We start from the raw sequence: 15,219 nt of genomic DNA on the forward strand, positions 1-15,219 counted from the left end.
TTTCCCCCTTTCAAAAACATGCTTATCACATTGTAGTTTTGTAACCCAATATTTAAACTCAAGGCTGTAACGTGACATTATTTTCCACATATCATTAAATATATTATAAAACTCGCTCAGTGGTGTACATTATTACATGAATATGTAATAAATTATAAACTGGTAATATTCTACATGAAGGGTGCATAATTCAAGCTTTGCATAATTCAGGACTCTCTTTGTCACAAACAGGGATGCTCGAGAGGTTTTCCTCTATATTAATAACAAATACCACCAGTACTCAGCCCACCAGCTTTGGACCACGATTCTTGAAGAACTTAACATGTGAAGGTCATTTACATTATTTCAGAATTTGTCAACAAACGCTGGAGCACCTGTTAGGGCTGGCCTCACGCCTAGGCTTGGGGACTCTCTGAATGGGAGTTAAATTTCTAGTTGGAGACAAACAATAGACACAATCAGATTTACCTATTTATCATGTTTATTATATTTGGAGGTGATACGAGTTAGGAAAATAAGAAAAAAAACGAAGGCAGCACAGGGGAGATTGGCTGCGCCAGCCTCTGAGCTGAGGTGTGGACTATTAGACTCAACATAGTAAAGACATCAGGACTGACTGGACCTGCAGGGCATCGAGAGACCCTGACCAGCCTTTCTGATGAGCCCAATGCTCTGCTTTATGACTGAGGAAGCCACTGACTTGGGGGAATTAATTTATCATAAGGGCTGGTCAGAGAGCCTGGCAAGAGAGGTGCTCAACAGATGCCTCCTTAATCAGGATGGTCTGTCTGTCCAAGGAAATAACTTTACTACCCCCACAGCACCGAGCCTCACACTGTCCGACCCTCTGCCTCCCAGCACTTTGCTGCTCCGAGGCCCCAAACTGAAGAACATTAGGCTGAAGGGCTCTAAGACGTACAACTGCGCTCTCGCCAACACTGAGGTGTGAAGAGAAGGGCTCTGGACGCCCGTCCACCTCTTCGCAGGCTCCTCCACCAGCACCCGGCCTCGCGAAACCTACAGTCTTGGGGCTCTGTCCTGGGTCCTCTCCTGGCCCCCATCTGCTCTCTTCCGTGGATTTTTAATACCATCTAATTGCTGACTGTTCCTAAATTTTATCTCTACCTTTGATTTTTTCTCTGAGGCTTTGTCCTCAAACCTCTCACGGCCCCTAGAACACCGCTGCTCAGATGTCCACGGGCAGGACCCTTGGCTCTTCTACCCCCAACCTTCTCCTTTCGTCTTTCCAATCGCAGCAAATGTCTCCACTCTCCCTTCACCCGCTTCCTAGCTCCCCAAATCAGGCATCCTTCTACAACCCATTTGTTTGGAAGCAGGGGACTGCTTTAAAGACTTAAAAGGTACACAAATTGGAAATGAAGAAATAAGACCGTTCCTATTTGCAGGTGACATGTTTTTCTATGGAAAGAAATCCCAAGGTATCTTTAAAACTCCCAGAACTATTAAGTGATTTCAGAAAGGCCGCATGGTACAAGAGAAACGTACAGAAATTAATTGCCTTTCTACACACTAACAACAAACATGTAGAAACTAAAATAAAAAAATATCATTTACAATCACACCAAAGAAAATAAAGCACAAAACATGTCCGGAATCTGCATGCTGAAAATTACAAAAGGCTGAGGCAGGAAATAAGAAAAGATCTAAGCGAATGGTAAGTAAGACATGTCGTGTTCTAAGTAAGACATGCTGTGTTCACGGATTAGAAGACTTAACATAGTAAATATATCAATTCTGCCCACATTGATCTATAGGTTTCATGCAATTCCTATCAAAATCCCAGTAAGGTTCTGTTATTTTTTTTTTCTTGGTAGTCATATACAAGCTTACTCTAAAATTTTACATGAAATGACAGAGAAACTAGAATAGCTAAAACAACTATGACAGAGAGTAATAAAGGGGAGAAATCAGTCTATCTGACTTTGAGACTCATATACCTACAGTAATCAAGACAGTGTGGAGGATTAGGCACACAGGACAATGGAACAGCATACTGAACACAGAAGGAGACCCACAAAAATAGGCCCATCTGATTTTGACAAAGGTGCAAACGCAATTTAGTGGGGGGATGGAGGGAGCGCCAACAGATGGTGCTGAATAAATCGATCTACATAGGCAAAAACCCCCACAAAAAACCAAAACCTCTCAGCTTATACAAAAAATAACTTCAAATGGATCACAAACTTAAATGTAAAACATGAAGGTATAAAACGTCTAGAAAAAAAATAGAGGAGAAAATCTTCAGGACCCAGGGCTAGAAAAAGAGTTGATTGACACCCAAGCCCAACTTATAAAAGGAAAAACATAAATCAGAGCTCAGGAAAATTAAAACTTTTGCTCAGTGAAAGACCTTGTTAAGAGCATGAAAATACAAGCTACAGACTGGAAAAAGTATTTTCAAAGCACGTATCTGACAAAGGGTTTATATATAGAATATATGAAACACTCTCAAAAGTCAACAGTAAGAAAAAAAATCCAATTAGAAAGTGGGCAAAAGACATGAGCAGACATTTCACCAAAGAGGATAAGCAGATGGCTGGAAGCCCATGCAAAGACATTCATCATCCTTAGTCCTTAGGGAAATGCAAATTAAATCCACAATGAGAGATCACTGCACATATCAGAACAGCTAAAATAAAAATTGTGATCACACCAAATGCTGGTGAAGATGTAGAGGAAACTGGCTCACTCGCACACATTGCTGATAGGAAGGCGGAACGGCACTAGTCACTCTTGATGTTCACACAAAAACCTGTACACGAGTGTTCATAGCAGCTTCATTTGTAAGAGTCAAGAACTAGAAATGACCCAAATGTCACCCAATAGGTGAACTGTTAATCAATTTTGGTGCACGGATATCATGGAATACTAGTCAATAACATAAAGGAACTGACTGTTGACACCAGCGACAACTAGGGTGGATCTTGAGGGTATTTTGTTGAGTTTTTTAAAAAGCCAATATCATGAAGCTGCATCCTGTATGTGACCATTCGTAGAAGAGATTATAGGTTGCCAAGAGTTGGGTGAGAAGGGGGGTGCATGTGGCTATAAAGGGGTAGTGTAAGGGAGCCCCATGGTGATGAAACAGGTTTGTATGTTGACTGTGGTGGCAAAATTACATAGACTTCGTGATTTAAAACACAAATTTATTATCTTGTATTTGTGGAGGTGAGCAATCCACAGTGGATGTCACTAGGCTAAAATGAAGGTGTCAGCATGACTGTCTCCCTTCCTCAAGGCTCTAGGAATCCACTGGATCTTTTCCCAGTTTCTGGAGGCCGCCTGCATTTCCTTGCTCATGGCCTCGCGCATCTTTAACATCAGCAATGGCTGGTCAAATCCCTCCCACTGCATCACTCTGATAGTCACTCTTCTGATTCCCTCATCCTCGTGACATTGGTGCATGACCATCAGGACCCATCAGGAGGCCACTATTCTGCCTGTCACACCGCTAGACCCTACCTTTCCTAAAGAAAGCGACTCCTTTGTTCATAGTTGGATCCCCAGGGTCTGGCATCTAGTATCACCAACATGTAAATTGTGCAAACAACTAAACCCATGGACGGCACCGGTGTCTAGCATGTGGCAGACATCCTTACCTTTACCCCCTAAAGGCCCTTCTTTCCAGCCCAGCTCTACCCAACAAAGTCAGTATGTTCCTCAAGGCCTTGCTTAAAGCCACCTCTTACACGAAGCCTCCCCAAATTGCAAAGCAAGGTCCTCCTCACCTCCGGGGCACAGTTATGGGTCTGTGATGGGCTCCCTTGGATACAGGTTTTATCAGCCAGTGTCCTTTCCTAGGCTGTCCGGATAGTGACAGCCTTTCATTTCTGAGCTCTTCAGAGTCCCTAGCACACGGAGAGCCCTTAGCTACTTGAGAAAGGAGATGACACAGGGAAGGATGACAAGCGAGGAGGTGGGGAGGGTGGGAGTCAAGGAGAAATCTTGCTCAGGGTCTCCTGGGTCCCCCCACTGAAGGGGAGTCTCCGTGGCAAGGGGCTGGGGTGCTGGCACTGGTGATGTTTGGGCAAGGTGTCAGAGTGGGCTTCTCCCTCCCGCACCCCCGGGAACGGTCGGTGCCCGAGTGCCGTCCACCCCGACCCTGCGGCCGACACCCACCCCTTCACTGGCTTTGGAAGTGGCACGTTCGTGTTGCTCCCAGGACAGCGGCTCTGCCCCCCCCCCCCCCCCCGGCCGTTTGCTGGTGGCCTCTCCGGGGCCCGGGGCACCTGCCGGTCAGCTTTCCTGCCTCGCTGCCTCCACCCCCTCCTTGGTATCTGGGCCACTGCCCTTGCCTGTTCTGAAAGTCAGACCTGGAAAGTCTGCACCTTGGCCAATAGCTTTTCTTTCCAGAAAGTGCGGAAGGTGACCCCGTAAGTTTTAACAAGTGGGTATGCTTTTATTTTTCTGTTTTCGTCAAAGACACTCTAAGCTCTTTGGTCAACAGTGTTCATCACTCTCCTGCCGAGGCCCGAGGCCGAGGACTATCTTTAGCCATTGCCCGGCCCAGCGGGGTTCGGGGCTGTGCTGGTACGGGCTTCCTCAAGGGGTGACACGCAGGCGGCCTGGCCGCACTGCTCCCCTTTTAAGCTGCTGGACCCTCCCGCAGACCGTTTGCGTGCTGCGTGTCTGGTTTTCCTGAAATAAGAATCGCTTGAGCAGGAACCCCCGGCTGGAGGGGTAAGAAGAAAACCGCACGACTCTGGTTGCTCTGAGTATATTATTTACCGAGTGTCCCCCGAGAGCCTTGGGCGCGTTTGAAAGAAGCGCTTTGTTAAGCTATTGGAAAGCAAGCGAGACCCTGAGGGCCTGGGGGAGGACGGCGTGGTCTGTGAAAGCAAAAGAAAAGGGAATTGTCGGTTGGTTTGGGTTTGGAGAGGGGGGAAGTGGAGGTGAATGGGGGGGGGATAGCCAGCAAGGTGGCTGAAGGCCACGCTCCGAGACGTGACCCCTTCCATGGTCCCTCAGATCCTGGGAGAAGTGCAGGGGGGTCATAAGGTACTTGACAGTAGATTCCTGTGCGCACTGGCAAAGCCAGGTTGGCACAGTGCAAACAGGCTGATGTCTGAGCCAGGTTGGTACAGTGCAAACGGGCTGACGTCCGAGCCAGGTTGGCACAGTGCAAACGGGCTGACGTCCGAGCCAGGTTGGCACAGTGCAAACGGGCTGACGTCCACAGCCAGGTTGGCACAGTGCAAACGGGCTGACGTCTGAACCAGGTTGGCACAGTGCAAACGGGCTGACGTCCACAGCCAGGTTGGTACAGTGCAAACGGGCTGACGTCCACAGCCAGGTTGGTACAGTGCAAACGGGCTGACGTCTGCAGCCAGGTTGAAAGCCGTGAGAAACGGGAGGGCGTGTGAGCCAGAGCTCGCAGGGCTGACGATGGGAAGCAGAACCTGCCCAGCCGGCGCCAGGTCCACGAGCGAGCAGCAGCGGCTGACCTGTACCGCCTCCTCCTGAGATCATACTGACAGGGGCACTTATGATTTCCCAAGATTGAGTGCCTGAATTAATTATATTACTTATAAAATTGTAGAACACATATACTTATGTGAGCAGGGATTTAAGTTTTTTTTCTTCCTTAGGCTTCTTTCTCCTAGACCTTTGCACCCTGCACTCCCCTTGATCCCGGACTGACGCAATTAAGGAGGTGACGAAGCTGTGGACAATGGGTTAAGATATTGCCTTATCATCAAGATATTGCCTTATCATCGGGACATTGTCACTATCACCTTATCATGACATCCCAAGGTGACCAAGATCAAAAGAATGGCTTCCAGGACTGGCGTGGCTTCGTTCCATTCCCAGCCTCAGTTTGCCCCATAGAAGCCCATGCCTCAGGCCGCTCCTCAAGACAGGTTTTGGATGCTCGTGGGCTCCCTGTCTTCTTGGTTGGCCGCCTTCTCAATAAACACATAGTTCAACCCCGCCTCTGCTGAACTGGATACGGCGACAGGCAGCCCGAGCCCCCCCGGAGCTCAAGACCCAGCTCTGCCCCAACTCTACAAAAAGCCTCCTCTGCTCCAACTCTTGTTCTCAATGGTGTCCTTCTCCTCTAAAATTTTGCTGCCTTTATCATCTTTGGTACATAATTTAGTGCTTAAGGTTAATATCTTGTGTAAGTAAAAAGAAATTTTAAAAAAACCCCACAAAGCCTCAGTGCCTTGTGTAATGTTGTAGAAAGAGATGGGCCAGAGGGATGCAAACCAGTGCGGGGAGCAGAGAACTGTCCCTGGGGATAGTGGCAGAGGCAGATGATGAATGTTCTGGTGATCACAGTCCAAGGCAGTTGTGTCCAAAGCTGGACAATGCTGCTTTGAGACAGACACTAGTGGCTTGAATTGGAGCATTGTTCTAGGTAACCTAACCTCTAGGCTAGTTTCTTGTTCTCCTTGGCATTCTTGAAGCCACCCAGTGTCCCTTTTAAAAGTGTATTTTCTGCTTAAATCAGCCAGGTTAAAGTTAAAACCACCAGATCTTGTGGATTCCAAAGAATACCCTCCTTTGGGAGGAGGAATAACCTCCTTATGGGGTACATAAGTGTCTCAAACACTGCTGTGATGGAAGTCCTTGAACGTGTGTTCTTGGCAGGGAGTAAGCACACTGCCCATCTCTCCCACAGAACGTGACTTTAAAACCTGGACGGGGGCACAGAGTAGCCATTTGAGGACTTTGAAAAATTATTGAACACCAGAAGCCAAAATACCATCCTGGCAGGGAGTTGAGCTCCTTTTTTCCTGTAGTGTCTCCCAGCCTAACTTCATGCAGCCAGAAACTCAGAGGTGGGCCTGTGGCTCAGAGGGGCTCCAGGACAATCCCTGTCCTCCTGGCACGAGGAATCAGAGAGCGAATTGCACACATGCACACGCAGAGGGGAGTGGGTTCCCGGGTCCAGTCTTCTATTTAAACTTCTTTATCTACCCATCATCGATGGACAGTTAGGTTGTAAATAAAGCTGCTATGAACACGAGGGTTCAGATATCCTTTTAAGTTAGTGTTTTCATTTCTTTTGGATATATTCCCAGAAGTGGAATTGCTGGATCATATGGTAGTCCTATTTTTAATTTTTGAGGACCCTCCATACTGTTTTCCATAGTGGGTGTATCAATTTACAGCGCCACCGAAGTGCACAAGGGTTCCCGCTTCTCCACGTCCACGCCAGCATTTACCGCCTGTCCTTTCAGCGACGGCCATTCCAACGGGTGCGGTAACACCTCACTGTGGTCTTCACTGAATTTCCCTAACGCCTGGGGAGATTCGGTTTCTTTTCAGGGACCTGTTGGCCTTTGGTGTATCTTCTTTGGAAAAATGTCGCTTCAGGTCTTGCTCATGTTTAATTGGATTATTATTACTTTGCCATTTGGTTGTATGAGTTCTTTATATGTTCGGATATTACTGTTTTATCAGATATGTGGTGTGAAAAATTTTTTCCCATTCCATCAGTTGCCTTTTCACTTTGCTGGTGGTTCCTTTGGCTGCATAAGCCTTTCAGTTTGACATAGTCCCACTTGCTCTTTTTTGCTGTTGTTGCTTGTGCTTTAGGTGTGATTTGTGCTCTTCTGGGGCCATCCCTGCCTGGCAAGTGGTGGGTGGGTGTGTAAATGCTCCAGCTCTCACCTGTAATCATGAGCTATACTGTTCCTGAAACTCCCCTGAGAGACAGAGCCACAGTTATCCTTCGGGGGCTTTATCTGATATCACACCCTTCCCTGCTGTCTTCTCACCGCCTCCCTCCCACCCCCTCCGCACACTAGTTTTTCCTGGTTGTTTTCCAATAAGTAAATCATAAGGCATTCTGACATGGATCCTCATCTTGGCGTCTTCTGTGGGAAATCCAACACAGTCCTGTTTTATTCTGTTCATGGAAGTGAGGGCAACTCCGTGATGCTGGGAGCCAGGGTCCTTCTACCGGCTTCCCTCCAGCCTTCAGCCACACGGTCTGCGGTGGCTCTCCAGCATGCCCGCCGGGCCATGCGGAAGGGGGGCAGGCCTCAGAGGTCGCACAAATCACTTATGCTCACACCCTGTTGGCTGCAGCTTAGCTATGTGGCCACAGGTCACTGGAGTGGCGGTTGGCTGGGTGGACATGTGTCCAGTTCAGAAAGGAGGCTCCATGGCTGTGCGGAAAAAGGGGGGACAGACCTGAGAGAACGACTAGCCTCTGCCATGGGTGTTGCTGCGTCATCCACAGCTCTGGGGAGAGGAAAGATGAGCACAGGGCTGGGCCACTCTCTCTGTTCCCGTTCTACCCCATCCCTATGCAGGCCCAGGGGGCAAGAAATGAGATCACCTGTGGGCCAGTTGATCTTCAAGTAAGTGGGCCCTTTCTAGAAGTCTAGACGTACTTCACTCTTCACCTCAGAGGATAACAGGCGCTTTTACACCGAGATCTCAAAGGCTTGGGCATGATGTTTTAGGAGGGATAACCCAGAAGTGATTTTTTTAAAAAGGATGTGCTCCCAGGAGCAATCAGTAAGAGAGCGGGGAAAGAACTGATGAAGCAGCAGCAACTCAGAAAAAGGCAATTTCAGGCACAGCTTTGACCTGATTCCACAGAGGCGCCGGGGGGAGGGGGGTCAATTATGTTTAGATTGGAGGCAAGGGAGCTGAGCTTCCATGCCCTTGCCCCGTCTCAGGGGACAAACTCCCAGTGCCTGCAGGCACCGTTTCCGAGAGAGCCATGGTACGGGCACCGAGGAGCTCAGCAAGGGGCACACGGAACCCGTGAAGGGGCTCTGAGGGGCTCTGAGAGCTCGGCCCCAGGGAGCAGCGTCTTTACAGGCGAGGTTTGCCAGTGAGCCCGGCAGCTGCTTTTCTGGGACCGCCTTCTTGGAAGGGGTGTCCTTCCAGCACCATGGGATGGGGCTCAAGCTTTGTGGCAGCTCCTAGATAGTTGTTTTGGCCCCAGATCAGGGTGTTGCCCCTGGGGCCCTTTTGCTCACTTGGAAGACGTAAATTGGGATGGATTCATGAAAACCAAAGCCCCACAGATTACAGGGAATGGCTGGCTTCATTCTCTACCCACAGGGATGAAGCACATGCCGCGACACTGGGGCTCCCAACCCAGGCATATCCCATCAAGCGAAGCGGGTGGCTGACGATGCATGCTAAGCGATTCTCCCATGCGGTTGTTTCTAGGTACATCTTTTAAAATTAGTTGTGCTCAAATTAGCAGCACCTTACTTTTAATATTCCTCTCTCTAAGCAGCTAGCATGGTTTCAATCAGGAGCCCGATTAATATGCAAAAAATGATTTGTTTTGATTTCAGTCTAGTGGGGTTTGTTTCTTTGCCAGGCAACTCCTTTATCGAATTCCTCTGCTTTCAAAGGCTGAGAAGAAATGTATCTCCTTAAAGCCAGAGGGCACAGTTTCCTTGGAATTGGGGATGGGAGGCCTCTGTGGGAACCGGTCTGAAATCTTAACTGTGTTAATTTTCCAGTGGCAAAGCCTCTCTTCCTGATTTTCAGTCTCCCTTTAGGTACCATCAGCTCCCTGACTGTGCCATGCGGAGTCTTGTCCATTGGAAGTCACATCAGTAGTGGTTCTATCAAAATGTTTAATGCTTTGCTGTTCGTTAGGTGGTTGTTTATTATTCTCGAAATGAAGATAACACCTACCTCTTGGGATTTCAGGCAATGTTAGTCTGTAATCCCTTATCCAAAACCCTTGATATATTTCTCAATTCAGGATTTTTTTTTAGGAAGGTAATTCAGCATAAATATCATATTATTTAGCAACCCCAGTGGATCTTGAGGAAGTCCCCATAGTCAAACACATTAGTATATCTGCAGCCAGATCCACGAATATTCACACCAAGTAGTGTCAAGACTATAAATAGCCTCTCATCAGTCCTGGGCAGGTCTGTGAGTTACAAATAAGTCTGTTTTCAGAGCTCTTTGGATTTGGGGGTTGGGGATCAGAGACTGTGGCCCTGTGATGAGACGATCTCTGTGTCATCCATCCATTTCCCAAGGGGTTCCAACAAGGACTGAGGACAGTGCAGCGAGGGACGTGGAAAGCCTGGCTCCCCAAATGGGTCTGTTTTCCTCCCTGCTTGTGATGCGGGGGGGCTCTTGTGCATTTTCCTTTGACATTTTAAATCATGATTTGCTTCTCCCTGGGGTTTGATTTCGGGCAGAGCTCTACCCTTGTGACATAAATAGAAGAATACATGCTTTAAAAAAAAGGTTCTAGAGAGGGAAAAGCAGTAATGCAAACCTTAATTGGTAAGCTCATTAAGCAATAAGCCAAATTGTCTAAAAATTGGTAGGAAGTTCTAAGAAATTCTTCAGGTGGCAAGTTTCAGGAAGTTCAGAACTAAATATACAGCAAGAGTTTGTCAACATACAGAAAGGGCTGGAAGCCCGAGGCAGCCCCCCACCAAACTACCACGGTCCCCTTTCTGCTCCTCACAGAGCCATAGCTTCCTGCACCAAAGCCACGCTGCCTGTCTAGGTAGAACAGGACCCCGGGCAGGCAGGGAGACGGGGCTTGGGGACGCAAGGGCGGGGGCAAGGGACCTGGTGGAAACCTGTGGCCCGCCTGGACACCTGCCTGGCGGACACTGGTGGAGCTGTGGCGAGAAGCAGGGTGACGTGCTCACACCGAATTGCAGACATGGCCCCTGGAAGTGGGCGCCACCTGCCCCTCCTTGGGAACCAAGCAGTTCCCAGAGGTTACCCTGTGTCTGTGCGAGGCCTATGGCTCCCGCCGTGTCTGTGACAGATTTGGCTGGCAGGGACGGGAACATATTAGGGCTCTCTCTGTAACTGGAATTTCAGAGCTTCCTGTCTCCAGGCCCTTCCCTTCCAGTTGCTTAAATCTGGAACATGGTCTAAGAACAAGTGTCCAGAACAGGAGGCTCCTTCCAGTGCCCTAGTCCCTTGTGACCCAGTGTGAAGGAAGAAGCGGCCTCTCTGCCCGGCGGTGCCGGGCTGGCTCAGGCTCACTGGTGACTGCATCAGCGTGTCTGTCTGGTAGGGAGGGAAAACTTATTTTCTCATTAGCTATTTTAATGTTGGTGTTCTTAATTTCCCCCAATCTTGATCCAAATGGAGGCCACTGTATGAAACAAGAAGCCTGGGGAGTCTGCTGGTGGAATAGTTCTGAGCAGAACTAACCGTGGACATTGGACCGAGGTGGAGATGTCCCCTTTTGGGTGTCAGGAAACCCCCAAGGACTCTATCTGCGTAACACCCACCTGCCCCATGCATGCCAAACACCTGCAAGGGGCAGCCCGAGTTTCTTCTGTTACTATTTGATGTAATAAACGCTCTCTTTAGGGGGTGTGCATTATAGCTAGCTCAGGGTCCTGGAATAGCTATAAATAATCATGGATTATAAAAAATCACATTCATGCAACAGAATGGAATAGAAATGAACAAACTGGTTCACTTGTGGGCTCTTAATCCCCAAGGCACGCGGTTCTTTGTGAAGCTTCACCTTTCAAGCCGTCTGTGGCCTCTGACAAGGCAAAGCAGCCGCATTCTCTGACCTGCTCCGGTATCTCCGGGCGCCGAGGGCAGCGGTGGGCCCAGGAGCGTTCTATGGACACCTCTCTTACAGAAACACTGATTTACAAGAACAAAGCTAGAATCCAAAGATGACCTTAAATGGAGTGACCGGCATCCCAGCTTGAAAGAGAATCTTAAAGCCTAAAATTAGCCCTCTGGACCGGGACTGAGGAGCTGCCTGTGAAACCTCCCTTCCCCATGACTCTCATCTATACTGAAGTGTGAGGCTCTCCTTGAAATAGGAGAGGGTGCTGTGGGTGGGAGAGGCAAACCTCTCTTTAACTTCCTAATTCAAAAATTCTGTCACATGTCTTCTGATTTCCTCCCCCCTACCCCTGAAAATGCACAAAGCAGCCTGTGGCATTAGAGGCCACAAAAGCCAACAGCTTAAACCAAATCGAGGGGTTCCTATCAGAGGTCAGGAAATGTTGGCTCAGTTCTGTTTTTCTAAGATAGGGACACGTTATGGAGCAGAATTCGAAACAGATTAAAGTTTCAGCTGAAACAGGATATTTAAAAGGAACATTAAGCCTGGTGGAAGTTTGAGTGGAAGTTTGAGTTGTCTGCTTCCAGTTGTGCCCCAGACAACCAAGGCGTATGCATCCTCTGGTCCTCGATTTGAGGTCCCGACTGCAGAGGCCTTATGCTCATGGGGAAGTAAGGAAACCCTTAAAGGTGTGCACAGATTGAAATCTGGCCCAGGGTTGGGGAAGGTGTGCAAAGCGGAGGCTGCTGTAGAAGGCACTTGCCCTCTGGTTCTTAAAAGCCAACTTCTTTTCCATGGGTTTTGGGTTTTTTTTGCTGCTCCTTTGGGGTGCTCTCCAGGTGGGTTGGTCTGGCCCAGCCCTCCCTGAGCCTGGTTCCTCTGCAGCAGGATTGAGGGATGGGGCCTGTGTCAGGGCCTCACAACCTCCCAGCATCCTGAGTGTGCTGGGGAAAGCTGAGCAGGACCCGGAGTGGGTCCTGCTGGCTTCACCAGCCTGTTCCCCGGGCCAAGTTCTTAGCACCCATCTTAGTCACTCCAGAGGAATCTTCTGGCCCTTCAGGAGCAGCTAAGCTCCCAAGGCCATGTGAAGCAGAAATCGCAGCCCTCTCCACAGGCCTCTAAACCTCTTCATTTATTCAAAGTGAAACGCTGTTGGACTCAGCAGGAGCTCAGGCCCAGGGCCGGGGCTGCGGTGGCCTTCCGTCTCCCACGCCTGCCCTTGCTGTTTGATCCCCTGGGCTGCACTGCACACTCCCGGGCTCCTCTCTCTCCCTCCCCAAGGGTATTTTCTGTGTGACTTAGAATAAGTATTGGGTCATGTGCATGTTACTATGGCAACTGGTGTTTTAAATAAAAATAGGCCTACACCCCCGGTAGCCTGTCAGTGTGAAATGTGCCTATAGGCAGTGAAAGGCTGTTGGCATCTGCATCCCTTCAATTCCCAGCAGCAGCCTCCTGGCACCCTCCAGGCACGGGGCAGAACCTGCAGCTCTGTGCACAGGGTGGGAGTCCTCCATCGTTTAGGGGAGCAGGCGGGGAGCTGGCACAGGCAGGGTTCCCCAGCTGGGGGGTGGTGAAACTCTACCTGACTCAAGACGGGCTTTGTCTTGAAGTCTACTTCTGAGTGAACACACAGTGAGTCAAGGACTTACATGCAAGTAATTTAGTCGGGAGTGACCCAAGGATATACCAGTAGAGTAGGGAAGGGAGGCAGGGAAGGGACGGCAGCCGGTTATGGTGAGTTTTCAAAAGTGATGCCCTCCAAGGGGCAAGGAAGCTGGTGGATTTATCTAGCAAACCCCCCTCTGTCATTGGGTGAGGCTCCTCCTAGGGGCATTAATTCCCTACACTCCCAGCTTGTGAATAATTGGAAAACCAACCAACCACGCCCAGAAGTCCTTGGCTGAGAGCGGCAGGTGTTGGCAGGCAGCGGCCTTCAGCTTTGAAGGGGAAACAAGCAGCCCGCCTAGAGGATACCCAGGGTACCACAGGGCCTGCTGCGGGCTGGCGGAGCTGTCAGCCTTCTGCACGTTAGTGAACTTCCCCAACCAGAGCTGGAATATGGAGCTTAATTTGAGAAGTTAAAGAAATGTGCAACAGCCTTTAAAGATGTTGAAAGGTTTGCGAAATTCCAAAGCCAGGTGATGGAATTGGTACTATTAAGGCCCACTGCTCTCCATCACAGTGGCGTGCTGGCGGGGTGGGTGAGGGACGGGCGGAGGGAAGGGAGGCAGTTTATTACCCCACAAACAAGTGTTTCTGAGTATGGCCTTCTTGACTCAGTATCTGATACTTTGGGGGATGAGATTGAGGCATTTCAGAATCTCCTGGAGGACTTGTTAGCGCACAGGTGCCTGGGTCTCACCCCAGAGTTTCTGATTCGCGATGAGGGGGAGTGACCTGGAGGATCTGCATCTCTAACCAGTTCCCAGGAGATGCTGGTGGTCCAGGGACCACGCTTTGGGAAACACTGCTCTATCTGATATTAAATATTTACCCGGGAAACTCCCTTCGCAAACCCAGCTTTCCCCAGAAGCGCTGCCCTGCGTGAGCCGGTGGTGACCAGCTGAGAGGACAGGATGGAGGAGGTTACACTGTGTCTGACACTGGCTTCGGGCTGTCTGCATTAGGGCCTCTTAAGAGAATCCCCCAATTTGGAGTGCTATTGGCTGCAAGCGTAGAACTGCAAATCTAGGTTTTGGAAAAGGGCTGGGGGTGGACACTCTAGTTTTTCTCTGGCCAGGTGGCATCAAGTCTACGTAAGAGGAGGGTCTGGAATGTTCTGGAGGAGCCCAGGTTGCTCTCAGAGAGGCAGGATACATTTTGGAAAAGCAGTCACACTGTGAGCAGAGGCGTGTGGACCAGGCATGGGGCTGGGGCTAAGAACTGGGAGGTGCTTGCCCAGGCTGGCTCTCGGCAGCGGGCTGTTCTGAGGGTCTGGGGGTCAGAGGGGGGCATCTGCAGCCTCCGACCTCTGTGCAAAGCTCAAGTGAATTCACCAGCTTAACAAGAGAATTAAGCAGAGCTTCATCTGGTTCTTAAACAGTTCTTTCTCTCCTTCTCTCTCTGGAGTTGACCCCATTTAAAAATTTTATTAGGTTTTTAATCAGGTTCCATGATGAAGTGCTTTAAACAAGGTTAGAATCTAGCCTTTTACAAGGGCTCAAACAGGAACAATACAGTGGCCCTCCCTTATCCACAGGGATGCATTTCAAGGCGCCCAGGGGATGCCTGAAACTGCTCATAGTACCGAACCCTATGTATACCCTGTTTTTCCTATACATATGTACCTATGATAAAGTTTAATTTACAAATTAGGTGCAGTAAGAGATTAACAGTAATAATAAGAGGACAATTATATACTATAATAAGTTATGTAAATATGGTCTCTTTCTCTCTAAATATTTCTCTGGCTGTACTCACCCCTCTTGTGATGACGTGAGATGGTAAACGCCTATGCGATGAGATGAAGTGAGGCGAGTGACAGTGTTACGTGAACACAAGCACGGTGACTGTCGATGTGATGACTGAGTGGCTGGCCGGTGGGCGGAGTGTCCAGTGTGGAGACACTGGACAGAGGGACGGGGCGGGACAGCGTGAGACTTCATCCTGCTGCTCAGACTGGTGCCCAATTGAAGACTTATGAATCATTTATTTCTGGAATTTTCCACTTAATATTTTTGGACCCTGGGTAA

Source organism: Miniopterus natalensis, chromosome 15 (genome assembly GCF_054644295.1).
Source record: "Miniopterus natalensis isolate mMinNat1 chromosome 15, mMinNat1.hap1, whole genome shotgun sequence".
Taxonomy (NCBI): domain Eukaryota; kingdom Metazoa; phylum Chordata; class Mammalia; order Chiroptera; family Miniopteridae; genus Miniopterus; species Miniopterus natalensis.